Source organism: Cajanus cajan, chromosome 8 (genome assembly GCF_000230855.2).
Source record: "Cajanus cajan strain Asha chromosome 8, NIPB_CcT2T_4, whole genome shotgun sequence".
NCBI lineage: Eukaryota > Viridiplantae > Streptophyta > Magnoliopsida > Fabales > Fabaceae > Cajanus > Cajanus cajan.
In genome coordinates, this window is record NC_138524.1 from 16,122,146 (window position 1) to 16,128,935 (window position 6,790).

The following is a 6,790-nucleotide window of genomic DNA, read 5'->3' on the forward strand; positions in this document are numbered from 1 at the left end:
GTACCCTATATTTACCTACTCAAGCATGATCCTAACAAACAACACATACCACAAAACAATACATACACATAATAACATATAACACAAAACAACTATACATAACAAACATTAACACTGAAATCTACAACAGAATGAGATGACAAAAACATAAACAAAGTCAGATCTCTAGGTTGCCTCTCAGGAAGTGCTTGTTTACTGTCCCGAGCCTGACGGTGACCAACTTGAAGTGCTCTGATTCTCCTTCTCCTCCTGTTGCTCTTATTCCCCTTTGCCATGTGTTCAACCTCATGATTGCTCAACAACGGCTCAAAAGGACTGGTCAATTTGGTTCATAGTATCTTGCATACAAGAGAAAGCTGAAGACTAGAGTACACAGGTTAGTTCCAACACTTCATTTCCAGCACACAAATAAAAATAACAATAAAAACAAAAGAATAAGTCACAAATAGCTAAAAATACTAAATTGCCATTCTAATCCCCGACAACGGCGCCAAAAACTTGTTGAGATTTCCGTTGAAGTACTTTTGTTATAATTGTAAATCAGTTTAATTCCATCAACGGTCTCAAACACGGCAAGTATACCGGCCGTGCAAGTAGTAAAAATATCGTATCCACAGGGATTAGAAGGTAACATAAGCATTTATTGACTATTCGTGACTAAAGAATGATTCCAATTTGTAGTTTGTCATGTGAATGTGAATTAAAGATCATGACTACTAGAATGAAAATTATAAAAATATTTGGTTGTGAGTGGAAAAGGTTAGAAATGATATTGTGGTATTGTGAGGTTGTGGGGTCAGATTTCACCAAACGTTAAACTAATGAATCCTTAATCTCTTGTTAAATTCATTGCTTAGTCAACCCAATAGTTTACTCAAACCTAATCCCTTAGAGCAAGAGCCTAGGTGTGGATATTGAATATCAATCCCTTGAGTATCCAATATCTACACCCGCATTACGGGCTAGGGTTTAAGACTACTAATGGGTCAAGCTCTATCCCTAGATACAATCACCACTAGGCATATGTTTCAGAACTAGTTTCAAAGGGTATTTTCCAATACCCATGGAACCTTAAATCATGCAAAGGGTGATCAATCCAAAGCAAGCATTAAGAATAGAAACAAACACAACAAAGAATAAAACAACATGTATATATATCATTAAAACTGTAAAGATTACAATAGAGTACGTTGGTTACATCTAACCCCACAAAATGGGTGAAACCACTCACAACAATCACTACAAGAAAAATCAGCATTATCTACGGAATTTTTCCGTAGATAATGATGAAAATCCGTAGATAACTGATAATTATCTACGGATTATCTACGGAAAAAAATCCGTAGATAATAAGGTCGTAGATAACATTATCTACGGAAATTTTTCCGTAGATAACGTTATCTACGGATTTTATCTACGGATTTAGAATTTATCTACGGATGCGTTTATCTACGGAATATATCTACGGATGCAGTTATCTACGGAAATTTCCGTAGGTAATTTATCTACGGAAATTTCCGTAGGTAATTTATCTTCGGAAATTTCCGTAGGTAATTTATCTACAGAAATTTCCGTAGGTAAATTATCTACGGAAATTCCGTAGATAACTTACCTACGGAAATTTCCGTAGGTAACTTATCTACGGAATTTTCGTAGATAACTTACCTACGGAAATTTCCGTAGATAAATTACCTACGGAAATTTCCGTAGGTAACTTATCTACGGAATTTCCGTTATTTATCTACGGAAATTTCCGTAGGTAACTAATTTCAACATTGCATGAATTATTTTGTTTACCTTTCCACACCAATCTTTATAAATAGTTTTACCTGGTCAGAAATATTAATAAAATCACTTATCAGGTTTCTTTAAATATCTTATAATCACAATATGAAATCAAACATCTTTAAAATCTAAATACTCATAGCAATTATGCATAATTAGTTTCCATGTCATAGTGTAAAATAAGACTATTTTTGCATAAAATTATACATAATAAGGATCCAGCCACCAAAAACACCATTGTTTTTGCATTGAAAAAGTTCATGGCAGACCACCAAAGAAAAGCCACAAGAAAAGGGAAGAAAAATACCTATCATGTAGCAAGTATATGTGCAGTTAACCTATAAAACAATTCTGGTCTTCCTATTTTTAATTAGGCAATTCTGGTTTCCCAATTTTGATCCAACCATCAAAATATCTAACAACTCAGATTCGCCACAGATTAAAACATAAAATAAAAAAAATAAAAAATCAACAATTTCTCTTTGATTATCAACACAACTACACAAGCACCAGCAACACAACTCGAAAACAAGATCCAATCAGAAAATAAAATGTAACAAAAAACTGCATAACAATAATAAAAAATGAAAACCAGCACCAAAATATCTAATAGCAACTCAGATTCAAAACAGTCAAACAATTCAAATCAAATAAAACAAAAAAAATAAAATCCACTTCAACAATCAACACAATTACACAAGCACCAGTGATGTTGTGTATTTTACTCGTATTTTAGCACTTTAATTCACAAGAATTCATAGCATAATCATGCATATCTTTCATGTTTTTAATAAATTTTTATATCATTTTCCTATTTTATGCTTTTCTTGGTATGTGTTGTGTTTTCTCTGAGCAGGATCAAGATTTAAGAATTAAAGAGGAAATGCTGAGCTACAGGGAAAATCACGGCCGTGATTCTAAATCACGCCTGTGATTCACCAGAGAAAATCACGGCCGTGATTCCCAATCACACCCGTGAACGCCACTGACCCTTCATAGATGTGCTCCAGAGAAGATCACGGTCGTGATTCTCAGTCACGGCCGTGATTCACTTCGCGTCCCAGCTTTTTAAGTTTTATGTTTTATTTTTATTTTATCTTTGTAATTTTTATCTTGGTAGTTTTACCTTTTTACCCTTTTTACCCTTTTATAGCTCGATATCAGTTTAAAGTTACATTTAATAGAAAAATACACATTTTGATTTATGCCACTGTACAAAAGATTGTGTTTGATACAAGAGGTACATATAACACATACATAGAGTATGTGTGCATAAACTTCTCCAATAGCGTTTTTAAGAGAAAAAAATCAAAACAAAAATCAAACACATTTCTTCAATCATTCATCACAACCAAAACAAAACATAAATTCTGCTAAATTAAGTTAAATACTCCAACTCACGGGTAAAAGCAGGAAGATCAGATCTCTTCAACACCCTCAGCCTCTTCACTGTCGACACAAACATGCTGCCAAGAAAACACATTAATATGGTAAGTGAGATTATGAACGAACAAACTTTGGATGACACATACTAGTTGCCTACAATTATGAAACAACACTAAAATTACAACTAATGTTTTAACATGTGGTAAAATTTACCCATGTTATGAGGTAAAAGTCAGCTGTACAAGTTAGAAACAAAGTTTTAACTTTAGATTCCTTCCTGTGTTACATGCTAATAGGAGTACTAAATTTCCATCTAGATCAACACCAGCCTCAATTCAATATTAAAATCAATCTCCCATGCTATCATTATTTGATTATATAAATTCCAAGTTACTATAATTTGATCATTTTATTTATTTCAGGAGTCAATTATTAAAGAACCAATTTGGTCGATCATCTATTACAGTTTATTTATAACATACAGTTTCGAAACTTATTTTATAATAACTATTAATTTTATGCACCATTTTAACTACCACCATTACAATTTTAACTACTGAAGTGATTCCAGTTTTGATTGTTATAGATGACATAAAAGAGGAATATACGAATGCCAAAATAATTGTACTGTACTATTTAGCATTATTCATAAGTTGAGGAAATATAGACTAAAAGTGAAGTGGAGTTGGATTTCTATTCACTTGTTTATCAGTAGCATTCAATATGCTTTTATATACCCACCACTCTAATTGTTTGGGTGCTAAGTTTTAAAAATCCTTTGAAATGTTTCTGACTAGTTGACTATCATTCCCAAAGTTCTCACTATAGACTACAAAGGCAATTAAATTATTACCGACATATTGTTTCCAATAACTAAATTATAAACACAAAATTAAAACAATAACACAGGAAAGCCGAATTGACTCGCTGGCATGGAAAAAAATATTGAATTGAATAAACAAGAGTATATTCCCCACTTCCTACCAATAAACCCGTATTGACTTTCTTTTCCTCTTCCTTGTTTTGATTTCCACCAGCACAGGAATCTCTTTGACCAGAATAGCAGCTAGAACAGCCAATGTGAGATAAATTCAACTCTGCATCAAGCTCCATTGTCACAAAAGAATGAAAAAATATGAAAGCTAATTATTATAAAAGATCAGTATTTTACTTTAAAAAAATTTGTTAGCTGAAAAAAGATTGACTATTAGTATAAGCTAGTGACTATTCAATTGCGGTAATCAAGATTGAGATTTAGGCTTAGTTTAGATTAGCATCTAGCTTGAGAGCCTTTTGATTGAGATAGGTATTTGATTCCTTAACTTGCAAAAAATCCCTTGTAACTTTATAGGTGTTTGTGAAAAAATTAAATGAGAAAGTTTGTGAAAAAGTCGATATTACATAAGGTAATTTTGACTTACATATGAGGATCCTTGCAGCACTTGATTTTGTCTTCGTAGTTCAAATAAGTCCTTGCAGCACTTGCTAGTAAATTCTTATGTTGTAAATATATCAAATCAGGAACCTGATAAACCTGAAACAGAGGCTATCGTCAACATTGTAAAAAAATATCACAAGCCAATGCAATTATGGTCTTGTGGTTGTTGAATTTACTTCTCCATGTATGATTAAAAGAAAATTTCTAGCCACACTCTATTTATCATCCTCTTTCTTATACTCTAATATACGATCAATGAGAGTTGAATGTTTCCAATCATGCGTTATTGGGTCACTATTAGATCATGCATAAAATGAGACTCACAAAATTTATAATTTTTAATCTATTTCAACTAATAATAAGAAAAATATTAAGAAGAAATCGTTAGAAGGTGTCTTTTATTAGCATTCCTGGCGATTATATTTAGTAATAGAACAATCATATTTTCTAAAAAAAATCAATTTTTCATGTGTTTACTCAAACACATATAAATCCATTCACTCAAACCCATTCTTTAACCAAAGTCAACTTTGCAAAATCAGGCTCATATAGAATAAAGTTTGCAAACCCAAATCCAAGCACAAACTACGTTATTTAAAAATCAATTTATTTGGATAATACAACAATCACATTGTTAGACATTTTGAATCACTACAAATAGAATATAAAATAAATAAATTAGATGCTTTAAACGACATACTGGACACAGAATGAAGCATCGCAAAAACAAAACAGAGGGCTATATCAACTTTGCAAAATCAGGCTCATACAGAATGATGAAACAGAGGAAACAGAGGAAACCCTAAAATGAAACAAATACCTTCACAAGGGAGTCGCACAATAGGACGACTGCGTTTCCGAAAACCTCCTCCGGGAGTTCCTCCACACCCTAAAACATTAGCACCCACGCATTTGTACAAGATGAGAGAGGCAAAAACAACCAAAACACAAAATGAAGATACGCACCTAAAATGACTTCCCTGTGTTGCCCTTCGTCGAATACGACTTCAATGTTTCCTTCGAGGGTTGTTGAAGATAAACAAGCGTTTTAGGTTTCACTGAGTTGAGAGGGTTTGGGTCTTACGGTGTGCGAGAGAGAGCGTTCTAGAGTGAGCAAGAGGTAGGGTTCGAGAGTGCATTTGAGAGTGTTTCAGAGGGTCAGCAACTATACTCATTTTAATTTTATAATTTTTATTTTAAAAAGTATTAATTAAGTTTTTATTTATTCAAATTTATTGAATTTGATTTATTTTAAAATTAAATTTACTCTTATTTTTTAAAAATAATTGAAGTTAAAAGGAAAGAAATTTGATTAAATTAATATATTTTAAAAAATTAAAGACTCAATTGAGTATTTTCAAAATAAATTTAATATTTAAATAAGAAAATTAATTATTGAATCTTTTAAAAATAAGAGAACCAAATTTAACTTAAAAAATATTAAATAAATTATATAAATTATTATATAATATAAGAAATATTTATAATTAATATAAATAGAAATATAAATTATTAATTGTTATATTAGTTTTTATTTGTTAAAAAAATTCAATCTTTAATTTGTTTCTTACGTTTAATAACATTATTTTTATTTTAGAAGGTATCAATTAAGTTTTATTTATTAAAATATGTTAAATAAGTTATTTTTTAATTAAGTAAACATTGATTAAATTAATCTTATTTTTAAAAATTAAAGATTCAATTCAACTTTCTCAAAAATATATAGTAATATAACATTATAAGATCTTATCATATAAAAACTTATTATATAAGATCTTAAACAAGTATTATTTCTTAAAACATATCATTATTCATTGATCTTATTACATAAAAAATTATTATATAATATCTTAAATAAGTTATTTCTTTAAATATATCCTTATCTATCGGATGTTTAATAGTAATATAATTTGTTCAAATCTTTATTAATATGATTCGCTGAATATCTAATTAAAACTTACTTCGTATAAAATCCAAATTAAAGAAAAAGGTAACAAACACATGTACCATGACAACTAATAAACTAAAAAACCATAAACAGAAAATGAAACACAAAAGGAAAGCAAATTATATATATATATATATATATATATATATATATATATATATATTAAAGAAGATGGATCTTTTTACTCTAAGAGTTACATAGACTTACTCCGTTCAATAACTCATTTTCTCTAT

General features: G+C 30.2%; 1 long non-coding RNA gene across 3 annotated transcripts; it reads right to left on the minus strand.

The window, feature by feature from the left end:
- Positions 1-1,756: 1,756 nt before the first annotated feature.
- Positions 1,757-6,511, minus strand: LOC145950919 (uncharacterized). Of its 3 annotated transcripts, XR_014428749.1 has the most exons (5): positions 5,576-6,506; positions 5,430-5,498; positions 4,593-4,705; positions 4,156-4,268; positions 1,757-3,251 (listed from the first exon to the last, which is right to left on the minus strand). It is a non-coding gene; the product is annotated as an uncharacterized LOC145950919 (long non-coding RNA). The 3 variants fall into 3 exon arrangements; XR_014428748.1 differs by having other exon boundaries at positions 1,757-4,268; positions 5,576-6,507; XR_014428747.1 differs by having other exon boundaries at positions 1,757-4,705; positions 5,576-6,511.
- Between the last annotated feature and the right edge of the window lie 279 nt (positions 6,512-6,790).